At 42.3% G+C, this 17,296-nt stretch overlaps 1 protein-coding gene across 1 annotated transcript in view; it reads left to right on the forward strand.

Moving 5' to 3' along the window:
• The window catches only part of LOC142851311 (serine/threonine-protein kinase Nek1-like), a 42,413-nt gene extending 25,707 nt beyond the window's left edge, over nt 1-16,706 (forward strand). The window contains exon 7 of the mRNA XM_075975185.1: nt 16,613-16,706. The gene's annotated coding sequence lies outside the window, so the exon portion shown is untranslated. The remainder of the gene's footprint in view (nt 1-16,612) is intronic.
• Nucleotides 16,707-17,296: the final 590 nt, after the last annotated feature.

Raw genomic sequence — 17,296 nt, forward strand, 5'->3', positions numbered from 1 at the left:
TTCATAAGGTAATTTCAATACATTATCCATTCTTACATAGTCTCACCTTTCATGATGTTTTTATGATCCTACTTCATGAGGAGCACAGGTGAGTTTGGGAGCAGGCCAGCGTGCATGCAGATGAGGGCGCCATACTAATGCAGCAGCACCCCTTGCCAGGCAGTCTCCAGTAGGATCCACATGGGGATTGTAGCACCCCAGGTAGCCCTTGCCAGGCAGTCCCCAGTAGGATCCACATGGGGATTGTAGCACCCCAGGTAGCCCTTGCCAGGCAGTCCCCAGTAGGATCCACATGGGGATTGTAGCACCCCAGGTAGCCCTTGCCAGGCAGTCCCCAGTAGGATCCACATGGGGATTGTAACACCCCAGGTCGTATTTTAGATAAAGACCTGTTTATGACGTGCCTTCTGGCGGGTCTCCTTAAGGCTGCCCTCAAGCCAGTAAACTATGATAAACTCTTAGAGGTTATTCAGGATATGAAGGAAATGGGTCTGCATTTTTAGAATGCCTCCCTAAAGCTCTGTTACTATATACTAAGCTAGATCCAGAGACCCCAGAGGGCCGACAGTTCCTTATGACTCACTGTTTTGTTTTGTTTTGTTTTTTTTATTCAGAGCTTCCCTGACATTAGGGTTAAATTTAGGCATTTGGAGACAGGCCCTTTGACCCCACAGGCAGTAAGTAGTCCTCTTCTTTTTTTTTTTTTAATTTTTCGAGACAGGGTTTCTCCGTAGGTTTTGTTGTTGTTGTTGTTCCCGTCCTGGCACTAGCTCTTGTAGACCAGGCTGGCCTCACAGAGATCCGCCTGCCCCTGCCTCCTGAGTGCTGGGATTAAAGGCGTGCACAACCACCGCCCGGCTGACAGTAAGTAGTCTTAAAGTTGGCTTTTAAGGTGTAACATGCAAGGAGTGATAAAGCCCGTAATCACAAATGTCAGATGATAGTCGAGGAGACTGACCGTCCTGTCCCTGCAGTCCCTTCTGTCCCTGCCGCTCCCTTGCCCCTGGGGCTCAAGAGTCACCAGGCCCATGTTCAAATGTGGTAAAACTGGGCATTGGGCACAGGCGTGTCCTAATCCTCATATTGGCCTTACGAGACCGTGTCCAAGGTGCCATAGGGAAGGGCATCGGTCAGTCAGTTGTCCTCGTGCGCATTGTGGCATGGAGACATCAAACACAGACAATTCCCTTTGACCCGACCACAACTGTCATCTGTAATAGGGAGCAATGGGTAAATACCACAGTATCTGACCCTCCCATCTCCTTTCCCTTGAATATTGGAGCCACATACTCAGTACTGAGGGATTTTTGGGGAACTATGTCTCCTAGTTTCTCTATTGTCAGGGTAGGGGGACAGCCTTATTACCTCATGAGACCCCACTATTTAATTGTATCTTTAGGGGTATTTATCTCATTCATTCATTTTGGTTTTTTTTTTTCATTCTCAGCCTTCATTTATTTTTTTTATTTTTTTATTTTATTTATTTATTTATTAAAGATTTCTGTCTCTTCCCCACCACCGCCTCCCATTTCCCTCCCCCTCCCCCAATCAAGTCCCCCTCCCTCATCAGCCCAAAGAGCAATCAGGGTTCCCTGCCCTGTGGGAAGTCCAAGGACCACCCACCTCCATCCAGGTCTAGTAAGGGGAGCATCCAAACTGCCTAGGCTCCCACAAAGCCCAGTACGTGCAGTACGATCAAAAACCCATTGCCATTGTACTTGAGTTCTCAGTAGTCCTCATTGTCCGCTATGTACAGCGAGTCCGGTTTTATCCCAGGATTTTTCAGACCCAGGCCAGTTGGCCTTGGTGAGTTCCCGATAGAACATCCCCATTGTCACAGTGTGAAGGTGCACCCCTTGCGGTCCTGAGTTCCTTGCTTGTGCTCTCTCTCCTTCTGCTCCTGATTTGGACCTTGAGATTTCTGTCCGGTGCTCCACTGTGGGTCACTGTCTCTGTCTCCTTTCATCGCCTGATGAAGGTTAATATTCAGGAGGATTCCTATATGTTTTTCTTTGGGTTCACCTTCTCATTTAGCTTCTCTAGGATCACTAATTATAGGCTCAATGTCCTTTATTTATGGCTGGAAACCAAATATGAGTGAGTACATCCCATGTTCCTCTTTTTGGGTATGGCTTACCACACTCAGGATAGTGTTTTCTATTTCCATCCATTTGCATGCAAAATTCAAGAAGTCCTTGTTTTTTACTGCTGAGTAGTACTCCAATATGTATATATTCCATACTTTCTTCATCCATTCTTCCATTGAAGGGCATCTAGGTTGTTTCCAGGTTCTGGCTATTACAAACAATGCTGCCATGAACATAGTTGAGCATATACTTTTGTTGTATGATAGGGCATCTCTTGGGTATATTCCCAAGAGTGGTATTGCTGGGTCCAGGGGTAGGATAATCCCAAATTTCCTGAGAAACCGCCACATTGCTTTCCAAAGTGGTTGCACAAGTTTGCATTCCCACCAGCAATGGATGAGTTTACCCCTTTCTCCACACCCTCTCCAGCAGAGGCTGTCATTGGTGTTTTTTATTTTAGCCATTCTGACAGATGTAAGATGGTATCTTAAAGTTGTCTTGATTTGCATTTCCCTGATCGCTAAGGAAATTGAGCATGACCTTAAGTGTCTTTTGGCCATTTGAAGTTCTTCTGTTGAGAATTCTCTGTTCAGCTCAGTGCCCCATTTTATAATTGGGTTGATTAGCCTTTTACGGTCTAGTTTCTTGAGTTCTTTATATATTTTGGAGATCAAACCTTTGTCAGTTGCGGGGTTGGTGAAGATCTTCTCCCAGTCAGTGGGTTGCCTTTTTGTCTTAGTGACAGTGTCCTTTGCTTTACAGAAGCTTCTCAGTCTCAGGAGGTCCCATTTATTCATTGTTTCCCTTACTGCCTGTGCTGCTGGGGTTATACGTAGGAAGTGGTCTCCTGTGCCCATGTGTTGTAGAGTACTTCCCACTTTCTCTTCTATCAGGTTCAGCGTGTTCGGACTGATATTGAGGTCTTTAATCCATTTGGACTTGAGTTTTGTGCATCACTCATTCATTTTAGTCTTGCCAAACTGCCTGGTACCTCTGTGGGAAAAGATATTTTAGCTAAAGTGAGAGCTTCCATTTCTTTTGCTCCTTCCACTCACCTCACCCCAGATTCGCCAACAGCTCCCCTCCTCCTCCTAGCCTCCCAACCTCCCAGCTCCAATGTCTCATTTCCTTTGCCAGCCTCTCAGGTGGATCCCAAGTCTGGGACACCCAAAACCCCTCTGTTGCTAAACACCATTTTCCCATTGTCATCCAATTTACAGGATTCTACCAGGTACGTTACCCAAGCTCAGTACCCTCTCTCATTCCAGAGCCTTTGGGGACTGAAGCCTATCATCTCTGACCTTCTAAGGAAAAAGCTACTTCTACTTCGCCCCACCTCTTCTCCTTTTAACACCTCTATACTTGCTTTTAAAAAAAAAACAGCCTATTGAACCTATTGCCTGGTTCAAGACCTCCGGCTCACTAATTCTGCAGTGGCCCCTCTTGATCCTTCAGTGCTTTACATACTTCTTTTCATTACCCCTCCAGGAACCTCCTACTTCTCAGTTCTAGATCTCAAGTATGCTTTTTTTCCTCTATTCCTCACAGCTCTCAATCTCAGAATATCTTTGCTTTCACCTGGACTGACCCTGACACTCACCTCTCCACACTGCTCACCTAGGCCGTCCTTCCCCAAGGACTCCGGGACAGCCCACACCTATTCGGTCAGGCTTTAGCTTCTGATCTGCTCTTGTTGTCTCTCCTCAATCTAAACCATACAGTATGTAGATGATATTTTACTTTGCAGTTCGTCTTTAGAGAGCAGCCAAACTGATTGCTCTTTTAAATTTCTTGTCCAAAAAGGGCTATAGATAGACTCTCACCTTCTAAAGTCCAACTGTCTACCTCTCAGGTCATTTACATGGGATTAACTATTATCCCCACCGAAAGGTATTACCCTAGATAGAAAAAAACTAATCCAGTCCCTTGTAGTCCCTTCTACAAAAGAGATGTTATCGTTCCTGGGAATAGCTGGCTTCCTGCATTCCTGGCTTCCCTCTTTTTCTCTCCTTGCCCACCCCTTGTAAGAGGCTGCTTTCAGCTCTCCACACAAGCCCTTCCACTACCCCATTATAAGCCCTTCCACAGGCTCCAAGCCTGTAATTTCAATAACAGCAATCTAACTAAGGGGAACGTATCCTTAATTATGAAACCACAAGAAATGAACTCCCTAGAACCAGCGAAGTCTGAGATCCTGAGCCTCAGATACAAATGTAGCCTTGGCGGACAGCTAAATATACATATCTTAAACCATGTACCTATCCAAATTAGTGAACTTAGGACCTATTAAATAGATACTGTTTTAAGTTGCTTAGTTTGTGATGATTATTTTTGCTTTTCCTTTGTATTATCATTTTTGCTATGACAGTGAGCCAGCTGTTGCTCAGCTTGCAATTAAACTGTTTATTCACCTGTGTGCCCCCATTAGCCTCTCAGTGTTGAAACAGGCAATTGGTGGCTATCATAATGGCTTGCTTACCATTGATGTTTCTTCTCAAAGATATACTGTAGACAAAGATGCATTTTTTGTTTGTTTTTATTTTTGTTTCACCTGGTATATGTACTGTTTTCAACTTGTGTTTTTCTCTCTTTTGAGATGTTTTCACATCACATATCAATAGTTCAAGAATCTTTTTTCTCAATGTCTGCTGTAGTAAACATTACATTAAGTAATTCAGTTTATCTTAGTAGCACTTACTACTTCCTGGTCAATAAGAAATAATTCAGAATTTTGTCCTTGGTTAAAGATTAGCTTAACTTGTATTTAACTGTAGGTCTAGGACTCTTATTCAATATTTTTGTACCAAATTTACCATCAGTGTTGAGATTTTGATGGTTGCTTACTTACTCCTTTAAGAACAATTTTTTAGATGTGTTTTGTTTTTATGTGTGAGAGTGTTTTGCCTGCATGTGTGTATGTGCACCTCATGCATTCTGTTGACCACCGAAATCTGAAGCAGGTGTCACGTCCTCTGGAACTGGAGTTACAGTTGGTTTTGAGCCACCGTGTGGGAACTTAATCGAACCCAGGACTTTTGCAAGAGCACTAAGTTTTTCTAATTGCTGAGTGAATTCTCCAGCCCCATTTTTCATACTCTTTGACAAAACCATAGTGAAGTATTTCCCCCTCCACCTCAGCCAGCTGAGCCCCTGTTCCAATAATGCCTGCAACATTCTCATAATGTGGTATTGTGGCTCTTTTTAAAATTTTATTTATTTTTATTTTATATGCATTGATGTTTTGCCATGGGTGTCAGGTTCCCTGGAACTGGAATTACAGACAGTTGTGAGCTGTCATATGGGTGCTGGGAATTGAACCCGGATCACCTGGAAGAGCAGTCAATGCTCTTAATTACTGAGTCATCTCTCCAGCTCCGGCACTGTGGCTCTTATAAGATGATAAATTTTTGTTTGCTTTTTGGTTTCTCAAGACAGGGTTTCTCTGTGTATCTTTGGCTGTCCTGCAACTCACTTTGTAGACCAGGCTGACTTCGAACTGAGATCTGCCTGCTTCTGACTCCTGAGTACTGAGATTAAAGGAGTGCACCACCACCACCTGGCAAGATGATGAATTTTATAAGTCTTGTTTGGTAATGTAGCAACATTTGTGAATAGTTAGGTACTATGTCTTTGATAATGTTTATTTCACTTTGTAGAATTCTGTAATTCTTCCACAATACAAGTCAGCTCTGTTCTTGTCTGTACCTATTCCTAAGTTTAAAATATTTACTCTGTCGGGCTGTTTGCTTTCTGCATAGTTGCTAAGGACCTGGAGTTAAAGTGTAATATGAGTCAAACTAAGGAAATTCACAAAGGAGAGATGAATTAAAACTGAAAATTAAGATAATGCAAAATTAGTAATTTTATTATGTACAGACAGTGATACTCGATAGTATAAATAACTATCTTTATTGGACATTGCAAAATCCAGTACTTCTTGGCTACTTCTGGCTTTTTTGTTTGTTTGGTTTTGGAGTAGTTTTGTTTGCTTGGTTTTTTTTTTTTTTTTTTTTTTTTTTTTTAATTTTTTTATTGATAAAAAGGAGGATAAAGAAAAGAAAAAAAAAACAAATTTCCACCTCCTCCCACCAGCCTCCCATTTCCCTCCCCCTCCTCCCACTCTTCTCCCCCTCCTCCCACTCTTCTCCCCCTCCTCCCACCCCTCTCCCCTTCCCCCCACTCCTCTCCCCCTCCCTTTCCAGTCCAGAGAGCTGTCAGGGTTCCCTGCCCTGTGGTACGTCCTAGGTCCTCCCCCCTCCATCCATATCTAGGAAGGTGAACATCCAGACTGGCTAGGCTCCCACCAAGCCAGCACATTGCATAGGATCAAAACCGCGTGCCATTGTCCTTGGCGTCTCATCAGCCCTCATTGTTCGCCATGTTCCGAGAGTCCAGTTTTATCCCATGCTTTTTCTGGTAACAGTCCAGCTGGCCTTGGTGAGCTCGCAGTAGATCATCTCCACTGTCTCAGTGGGTGGGTGCACTCCTCGTGGTCCCGACATCTTTGCTCATGTTCTCACTCCTTCTGCTCCTCATTGGGACCTTGGGAGCTCAGTCCAGTGCTCCAGTGTGGGTCTCTGTCTCTATCTCCATCCATCGCCAGATGCAAGTTCTAGGATGGTATGCAATATATTCGTCAGTATTGCTCTAGGGTAGGGTCATTTCAGGTTCCCTATCCTCAGCTGCCCAGGGAACTAACTGGGGACCTCAGCTTGGGCACCTGGGAGCCCCTCTAGGGTCAAGTCTCCTGCCCACCCTAAAGTGGGTCCCTTAACTAAGAATTGTGCTTCCGTGCTCCCCTATCCAACCTTCCTTTATCCCGATCCTCTTGTTTCCCCAAGTCCACCCTCCTTCCCTTCTACCTTTTCTCTCCCCATCTCCCCTAACCCCCATCCCACCCCACCCCCAAGATCCCACTTTTCCCCCCGGCAATTTTGTCTACTTCCCTTATCCAAGAGGATAACTATATGTTTTTCCTTGGGTTCACCTTCTTACTTAGCTTCTTTAGATTCGCCTATTGTAGACTCCGTGAACCCTATTTATGACTAGAAACCAATTATGAGTGAGTACATCCCATGTTCGTCTTTTTGGGCCTGGGATACCTCACTCAGGATAGTGTTTTCTATTTCCATCCATTTGCATGCAAAATTCGAGAAGTCATTGTTTTTTACCGCAGCGTAGTACTCTAGTGTGTATATATTCCATACTTTCTTCATCCATTCTTCCATTGAAGGGCATCTAGGTTGTTTCCAGGTTCTGGCTATTACAAATAATACTGCTATGAACATAGTTGAACAAATGCTTTTGACATGTGATAGAGCATCTCTTGGGTAAATTCCCAAGAGTGGTATTGCTGGGTCCAGGGGTAGGTTGATCCCGAATTTCCGGAGGAACCGAAACACTGACTTCCACAGTGGTTGCACAAGATTGCATTCCCACCAGCAATGGATGAGGGTACCCCTTCCTCCACAGCCTCTCCAGCAAAGGCTATCCTTGGTGTTTTTGACTTTAGCCAATCTTACAGGTGTAAGATGATATCTCAAAGTTGTTTTGATTTGCATTTCCCTGATCGCTAAGGAGGTTGAGCATGACCTTAAGTGTCTTTTGGTCATTTGAACTTCTTCTGTTGAGAATTCTCTGTTCAGTTCAGCGCCCCATTTTTTAATTGGGTTAATTAGCATTTTAAAGTCTAGTTTCTTGAGTTCTCTATATATTTTGGAGATCAGACCTTTGTCTGTTGCGGGGTTGGTGAAGATCTTCTCCCAGTCAGTAGGTTGCCTTTGTGTCTTAGTGACAGTGTCCTTTGCTATACAGAAGCTTCTCAGTTTTAGTAGGTCCCATTTATTCAATGTTGCCCTTAATGTCTGTGCTTCTGGGGTTATACCTAAGAAGCGATCGCCTGTGCCCATCTGTTGTAGGGTATTGCCCACTTTCTCTTCTATCAGGTTCAGTGTTTTCGGGCTGATATTGAGGTCTTTAATCCATTTGGACTTGAGTTTTGTGCACGGTGATAGATATGGGTCTATTTTCATTCTTCTACAGGTTGACATCCAGTTGTGCCAGCACCATTTGTTGAAGATGCTTTCTTTCTTCCAATGTAAACTTTTAGCTCCTTTATCGAAAATGAGGTGTTCATAGGTTTGTGGGATAAAGTCCGGGTCTTCTATACGATTCCATTGGTCGACTTCTCTGTTTTTATGCCAGTACCACCCTGTTTTCATTACTGTAGCTCTGTAATAGAGTTTGAAGTCAGGGATGGTAATGCCTCCAGAAGATCCTTTATTGTATAGGATTGTTTTGGCTATCCTGGGTTTTTTGTTTTTCCATATAAAGTTGATTATTGTCCTCTCCAGATCTGTGAAGAATTTTGATGGGATCTTGATGGGGATTGCATTGAATCTATAAATTGCCTTTGGTAGAATTGCCATTTTTACTATGTTGATCCTCCCAATCCAAGAGCAAGGGATGTCCATCCATTTTTTGGTATCCTCTTCAATTTCTTTCTTCAATGCCTTAAAGTTCTTGTCAAATAGATCTTTCACTTCCTTGGTTAGATTTACCCCAAGATATTTTATGCTGTTTGTGGCTATCGTGAATGGAGAAGCTTCTCTGATTTCCCTCTCTGCTTCCATATCCTTTGAGTATAGGAGGGCGACTGATTTTTTGGAGTTGATCTTGTATCCTGCCACATTACTAAAGCTGTTTATCAGCTGTAAAAGTTCTTTGGTGGAATTTTGGGGGTCGCTTATGTACACTATCATATCATCTGCGAATAACGAAAGTTTAACTTCTTCATTTCCAATTCGAATCCCCTTGATCCCATTATGCTGTCTTATTGCTATTGCTAGAACTTCCAGCACTATATTGAAGAGGTATGGCGAAAGTGGGCAGCCTTGTCGTGTTCCTGAGTTAAGCGGGATGGCTTTGAGTTTCTCTCCATTTAATTTGATGTTAGCTGTCGGCTTGCTGTATATAGCTTTTATTATATTTAGGTATGACCCTTGTATCCCTAATCTCTCCAAAACTTTTAACATAAATGGATGTTGAATTTTGTCAAATGCTTTTTCAGCATCTAATGAAATGATCATATGGTTTTTTTCTTTCAGTTTATTTATATGATGGATTACATTGATAGATTTTCGTATGTTGAACCAGCCCTGCATCTCAGGAATGAAGCCTACTTGATCATAATGGATAATTTTTCGGATGTGTTCTTGGATTCGGTTTGCCAGTATTTTGTTGAGGATTTTTGCGTCGATATTCATGAGTGAGATCGGCCTGTAATTCTCTTTCCTGGTTGAGTCTTTGTGTGGTTTTGGTATCAGAGTAACTGTAGCTTCATAAAAGGAATTTGGTAATGACCCTTCTGTTTCTATATTGTGGAATACATTGAGGAGTATAGGTATTAGGTCTTCTTGGAAGTTCTGGTAGAATTCCGCATTGAAACCATCTGGCCCTGGGCTTTTTTTGGTAGGGAGGTTTTTGATAACAGCTTCTAGTTCTTCGCAACTGACAGGTCTGTTTAGCTTGTTCACCTGGTCCTGATTTAATTTTGGTAAATCGTATTTATCTAAGAAAGTGTCCATTTCTTTTACATTTTCCAGTTTAGTGGCATACAAGCTTTTGTAGTAAGATCTAATGACTCTCTGAATTTCCTCTGTGTTTGTGGTTATGTCCCCCTTTTCATTTCTGATCTTATTAATTTGCAAATTTTCTCTCTGCCGTTTGATTAGTTTGGATAGGGGTTTATCAATCTTGTTGATTTTTTCCAGGAACCAGCTTCTTGATTCATTGATTCTTTGGATTGTTTTCTGTGTTTCTATTTTGTTGATTTCAGCCCTCAGTTTGATTATTTCCAGTCTTCTACTCCTCCTAGGTGAGTCTGCTTCTTTTTTTTCTAGAGCTTTCAGGTGGGCTGTTAAGTCTCCAATATGTGCTTTCTCTGTTTTCTTTAAGTGGGCACTTAGTGCTATGAACTTTCCTCTCAGGACTGCTTTCATAGTGTCCCATAAGTTCGAGTATGTTGTTTCTTTATTTTCATTGAATTCAAGGAAGACTTTAATTTCTTTCTTTATTTCCTCCTTAATCCAGGTATGGTTCAGTAGTTGACTGTTCAGTTTCCATGAGTTTGTAGGCTTTCTGGGGGTAGCATTGTTGTTGAATTCTAACTTTAATCCATGGTGGTCTGATAAGACACAGGTGGTTAGTAATATTTTTTTGTAGCTGTGTAAGTTAGCTTTGTTACCAAGTATGTGGTCAATTTTCGAGAAGGTTCCATGAGCTGCAGAGAAAAAGGTATATTCTTTCCTATTTGGGTGGAATGTTCTATAGATGTCTGTTAAGTCCATTTGCTTCATTACCTCCATTAATTCTCTAATTTCTCTGTTAGGTTTCTGTCTGATTGACCTGTCCATTGGTGAAAGAGGAGTGTTGAAGTCTCCTACTATTAGTGTGTGCGGTTTGATGGCTGCCTTGAATTTTAGCAATGTTTCTTTTACATACGTGGGTGCTTTTATATTAGGGGCATAGATATTCAGGATTGAGATTTCTTCCTGATGAATTTTTCCTGTTATGAGTATAAAATGTCCCTCTCCATCTCTTTTGATTGATTTAAGTTTGAAGTCAACTTTGTTAGAAATTAGTATGGCCACACCTGCTTGTTTCTTAGGTCCATTTGCTTGATAAGCCTTTTCCCAGCCCTTTACTCTGAGTAGGTGCCTGTCTTTGTGGTTGAGGTGTGTTTCTTGTAGACAGCAGAATGTTGGATCCTGTTTTCGTATCCAGTCTCTTAGCCTGTGCCTTTTTATAGGTGAGTTGAGTCCATTGACATTAAGTGATATTAATGACCAGTGGTTGTTAACTCCGGTCACTTTTTAAGTAGTAGGGTTTGTGTGTTTCCCTTCTTTGAGTTGCGCTGGTGAAGGGTCTCTAGATGTCTGAGTTATTGAGGTCTTTGTTGGACTCCTTGGTTAGTGATTTTCCTTCTATTATTTTCTGTAAGGCTGGATTTGTGGCTACGTATTGCTTAAATTTGTTTTTATCCTGGAAAATTTTGTTTTCTCCATTTATGGTGAACGAAAGCTTGGCTGGATATAGTAGTCTGGGCTTGCATCCATGGTCTCTTAGTTTTTGCAGTACATCTATCCAGGACCTTCTGGCTTTCATGGTTTCCATAGAGAAGTCAGGTGTAAGTCTGATAGGTTTACCTTTATAAGTAAGTTGGCCTTTTTCCTTTGCGGCTCTTAATATTCTTTCTTTATTCTGTATATTTTGTGTTTTGATTATTATATGGCGAGGGGATGTTTTTTTTTGATCCAGCCTATTTGGGGTTCTGTATGCCTCTTGAACCTTCATAGGTACATCCTTCTTCAGGTTGGGAAAGTTTTCTTCTATAATTTTGTTAAGTATATTTTCTGGACCGTTGAGCTGCACTTCTTCTCCTTCTTCTACTCCAATTATTCTTAGGTTTGGTCTTTTTATTGTGTCCCATATTTCCTGAATGTTTTGTGATGAGAGTTTGTTGGACTTGCTGTTTTCTTTGATCAGTGCGTTTATTTTCTCTATGTTATCCTCAGACTCTGAGATTCTTTCTTCTATCTCTTGTATTCTGCTGGTTATGCTTGTTTCTGTAGTCTCTATTCGTTTACCTAGATTTTCCATGTCCAGCCGGCCCTCTGTTTGTGTTTTCTTCTTTGCCTCCATTTCATTTTTCAAATCATGAACTGTTTCCATTATCTGCTTGATTGTTTTTCCTTGCCTTCCTAGGGTATCATTCACTGATTTACTCAATTCCTCGAACTTTCTGTTATACTTCTCATCCATTTCTATAAGGGCGTTTTTTATATGCTGTTTAAGGGTGTCAATCACTGTCATGAAGTCAGTCTTTTCTCCTTCTTCATGATTAAGGTGTTCATGTCCTCCTGTTGTGAGGTCACTGGCTTCTGGTGGTTTCGTGTTGTTCTTCAGATTGTTGGGTGAATTCTTGCATTGGCGTCTCCCCATCTCTTCCTTCCAATATTCTCCTATGGATCTTCTTTTACAGGATCAGGTCTTCTTGCCAACTGATGTACCTTCCAAGTGATGTCACTCCCCCGTGATGTTTCTCCTGGAGTCCAGTTCCGATCTCCTTGCTGCTTGGTTAGCTTCCAAACAAAGGCCCACCCTGCTTGCTGCAGGCAGGTTATGGAGACAAAGGAGCTACCACCTTCCCCTTTGCACTCACCTTCGGGTTCAGTCCCAGCGCCCAGGCAGGCTGAACAGGGCTGCACTCTGCTCCAAGAAGGGAGGGATGGAGGGAGACAGGGGGTAGGGGGATCTGGATGTAAGCTGGATGGGATAGGAAGAGAGAGGAGGTACCGGGCAGTGTAGCCCTGTAGGTTGATCAGGAAGTGTAGGCGGGCTGTTCCCGGGTGCCGCAGCACTCACTCACCACAATGATGTCTCACTAGGTGCCCTGATCGAAACTCCGTGCTGCTTGGTTCGCTCGCAGACAAAGGGCCCACCCTGCTTGCTGCAGGCGGGCTATGGGGACAAAGAAGCCCCCGAGCTCCCCTTTACCCTACGCTTGGGGTTAGGACCCAGCGCCCAAGCAGGCAGAGCAGGGAGGCTCTCTGCCACCAGGGAAGGGAGGGGGAAGAGAAACAGAGGGTGGGGGGATCTGGATGTAAGCTGGATGGGATAGGAAGAGAGAGGAGGTACCGGGCAGTGTAGCCCTGTAGGTTGATCAGGAAGTGTAGGCCGCTTGGTTTTGTTTTGTCTTGTTCTTAAACTCACAACTAGAGAACATCATTAGAAGCAGGAGGATTAAGATTCTTGATAGACTATCTCTCCTAGAAATGGCTGTATAAATAAGGCCAGAACAATGACATTATCAATGTACTTATTAATGTGGAAGGAGAGAAGTTTTGTGGGGTCTCACCCCAAGACATAGAATTACAGGCAGCTATTGACTGCTGGAAGAAAGAGAATTAGTCCCTCCCAGAGATGAGCCCCCTTATTGATTGTCCAATGTAGAGAGGTCAGCCCAGAAACAATATGCACACATACAGCAGAAGCTGTACGCACACATGTACACACACACACACACACACACACACACACACACCAATAAAGAAAAAGAAGCCATCAGCTTTGGAGCGGAATCGTGGCTGGAGAGGAGGGAAGTGATGTAGTTCTATTTCAATTAAAACACCTTTTAAAAAAATTAGCACTAGAAAAGTAAAATGAATAATTGTTGCCTTTAAGAAGATTCTAGGTAGAATCTGCATGCAAATCTCCACCATAGCAGTAGACTGGATCAGTGACTACAGGAGCATGAGGGCTCTGTCCTGCAGTAATGGGAAGCACATTCATCGATTTAGCCAACTGTGTGTGAAGGTGCTCGCCACCCGTCCCAGTGACCTGAGTTGGGGCCATAGGATCCACACAGTGGAAGGAGAAAACTGACTCGTGTGTTGTCCTCTGAGCTCTGCACATGCTCCATAGCACATAGACACACAAATGTGCAAACACAAACTAAAATATTTAAGACCTCCGTCAACCTGTGCTTGTAATAGGTACATTTATTGTTTATGAGCTGCGCCTCAGTAAAGGTGACTTTTAGATTGTGTTGCTCCAGTATCTAACACAGTATTTTGACATTTCGTAGACATCTGCAGAGGTTCCCCTACTTTCACTTCATTAGAAAGATGCATTAGTTTCATTTAAAGTCAAGATCTTACCCAAGATCTTACCATTGAACTGAGTGTTTTGTAGAAGTTTTGTAGAAGCTGTGACCACCTTTTAACAGAATTCTGACTTTTTAAAAAAAGATTTATTTAGTGTGTATACAGTACAGTGTTCTGTCTGTGTGTATGCCTGCATGCTAGAAGAGGGCACCAGATGTCATTATAGATGGTCGTGAGCCACCTCGTGGTTTCTGGGAATTACACTCTGGAAGAGCAGTCAGTGCTCTTAACCTCTGAGCCATCTCTCCAGCCTGAATTCTGACTCTTACAGTGAACATTTTTTAAAAAATTTCATACCTGTGTATGTGCATATAGGAGGTGAGTTTGTGGGTGGAGACCTAAAGAGGGTGTTAGATGTTTTGGAGCTGGGGTTACATGTGGTTCTGAGCCCCTTATACGGTGATGGGATGCAAACTCTGGTCCTCTGGGAGAGTAGCATGCCCTCGTACTCCCTGAGCTATGTCTCTGGTCTCTTAGAGCACAGATTTTGAGGATGTATGAGAAGAACTTGTGATGGAACTTCGCATTTAATTATCTTTCTGATTTCTACCAACTTTTATTTTATTTTTTTTAATTGAGAAAAGGAGAAAAAAAAACAAGTTTCCACCTCCTCCCAGCCTCCCATTTCCTTCCCCCTCCTCCCACCCTTCTCCCCCTCCTCCCACTCTTCTCCCCCTCCCCCCACTCCTTTCCCCCTCCCTCTCCAGTCCAAGGAGCAGTCAGGGTTCCCTGCCCTGTGGTAAGTCCTAGGTCCTCCCCCCTCCGTCCATGTCTAGGAAGGTGAACATCCAGACTGGCTAGGCTCCCACAAAGCCAGCACATTACGTAGGATCAAAACCCCGTGCCATTGTCCTTGGTGTCTCATCAGCCCTCATTGTTCGCCATGTTCAGAGAGTCCGGTTTTATCCCATGCTTTTTCAGTCACAGTCCAGCTGGCCTTGGTGAGCTCCCAGTAGATCAGCCCCACTGTCTCAGTGGGTGGGTGCACCCCTCGTGGTCCCGACTTCTTTGCTCATGTTCTCCCTCCTTCTGCTCCTCATTGGGACCTTGTCTACCAACTTCTATTTTGTTATTTTAATATCTTTCATTAACTTCTCTTGAACTGGTTTTTAAAATATACTTTCTCATAAATTTTTATGTACAATATCAAGATGTTAAGACAAATTTCCTCTCATTGGACTTCCCAGAAGCTTATTTTATTAGATTCTAATATTAGTTCTTTTTTTTTTTGCTGGGGAGGAGGGGCGTGGTTGAAGCAGGGTTTCTCTGTGTAGCCCTGGCTATCTGAAAACTTACTTTGTAGACCAGACTGGCCTCAAACTCACAGAGAACCTCCTGCCTCAGCCTTCAGAGTGCTGGGATGAATATTTTGAAAGGTAACCCTTCAACTTTTCTCTCTTGACTTAAGTACTGTTAACCTCTACATGTGAGATCATTGATTTTTCTCTTTTCTTCCACCAAATTTCTTTAGTAACTGGCCAGTCACGCACGCCTTTAATTCCAGCACTCAGGAGGCAGAGGCAGACGGTTCTCTGTGAGTTTGAGGCCAGCCTGGTCTACAGAGCAGGTTCCAGGACAGGCTCCAGAACTACACAGAGAAACCCTGTCTCAAAAAACAAACAAACTACTACTACTACTAATAGTTTCTATAGTATTGCACTCTTCATTTGCAGTCATCTCTTAACCGTGTCTAGCAGCTTTCTTTACTAGGGGTTCTTCTGTCTTGAGTCCTTAGATTTCTACCGTTACCATTGTTCATTTCTGCAGAAAATGGACAAGTCTGTTCAGCATTTATCTTTTCGTTGACATCTTTTCTTGTTTTCTTGCCTTACTGTTGAACAGCAGCCCGCTAACCAGTTTTTCTGCTTTTGTCTCTCATTTCTGCTTATGTGTGTAGGATTGACTTAATGATATTAAAATGTTCCGGTCACTGGAAAGTTTAGAAATGCTGCCTGCCTTTTTCAGTGTCTAATGCTCTGCTTATCCTCCGTGCTGTGTTGTGATCTACTTCCTTCCTCTCCCAGTGCAGCATGCACACAAACACACGCATACTTTATTTTAGTCACCTTGACTCTTCTGGGTTTTTTTTAAACTTATTATCAAAACTAGGTTAAATAATCTTTCTCCAAGACTTTTAAAATAGATTTTTACCTGTGGCCATTTTCTTTCTAGTTTGTGAATCTCCTTACTTCAGGGTGTAACTACGTCACTCCTTTGTCCATTCACCATAAGACTGGAATGCTGCTTTACTTTGTGTTTTTGTTTCAACTTGTTTGAAAAGTACTAAGAGTAGACATATTTTTCCTGTTCTGCATGCATATAAAATATATGTAAGTCATGTATTCACCTTTGTATCTACTTGAATTGAAGAATAGATTTGGATTATATCAAAAGTCACAGTTTGTTAAATAAGATTTTTAACTGTCACATAATCAAATTCTTCTTGACTTCTAAACCGCATATCAAGCTTCATAGACTGAATTGTAAAATGTAGGATGTAAACAGTTCAAAGCTTCATAATTTAGATTTTTCCATATTTCTATGAATTTACTGACATCTTAATGTTTTTATTTGCTACATTGTTATTCTTTACTGTTAGTAGCAAGACTTCTAGAATACTGATTGCTTATGTAGGAAAATATTTTACTTTTGGCTGTGTTTTTATTAATATGTTAAAACTAGGTAATTACTATTTTTAAAGAAAGCATAGAAATTGACTTTCTCTTTTAAGGATGGCTCAGGCCTCTCAGGCCCTACGAGATAAACATGGCACGTAAGAATTCTTTGTTTAATCCCCAGACTCCCTTTTTTGGCAGTGGAGGGGCTGTCTCTCCATCACCTTGTTCTTCTCGAGGGCAGTATGAACATTACCATGCCTTTTTTGATCAAATGCAGCGACGGAGAGCGGAAGATAATGAAGCGCGATGGAAAGGAGACATATATGGGTGCTGGCTTCCAGAAAGGTACGGCTCTGCTGAAAGGTGCTCTCATGAAGCTGCGGTGCTGTGCTTCAGAGAAAGTAGTGAAAGTCGTTGTGAATATTTATTGCCAGAGGAGTTCCACTTGAACTTCATCCAGGGTTTCCCAATGGGGCAGCAGGTCATCACCATTTCCCCGATGCTGATGCCATAGAAAAGCTTTGAAAAAATTGAAGACATGCCTAAACAAGCCAGCACAAACAAATCGTATTGTGGTGATGATCCATGCATTCACCCTGTGTGTAATTCTGACTTTTATCATATCTACACTTGGTGTTTTCTCCAGTGTTTACACAGAACATTTTTTATTCCCTAGATATTATAAATCTTCAGGTGCAAATTTGACCCTTGATTACATTATGACAAATGTGTAGCTGTTCACGTTGGCCTGATTATTGTGGTTTAATTTAATGTTTAGATAGGACATACTGTTCAAAGGAGCATGTGATAACTTCTGCCAGCATATGGTTATAATAATTTCATCCACTTGCTTTGAATAAATTAC

The sequence above is a fragment of the Microtus pennsylvanicus genome, chromosome 5, assembly GCF_037038515.1.
Source record: "Microtus pennsylvanicus isolate mMicPen1 chromosome 5, mMicPen1.hap1, whole genome shotgun sequence".
NCBI classification, from domain to species: domain Eukaryota; kingdom Metazoa; phylum Chordata; class Mammalia; order Rodentia; family Cricetidae; genus Microtus; species Microtus pennsylvanicus.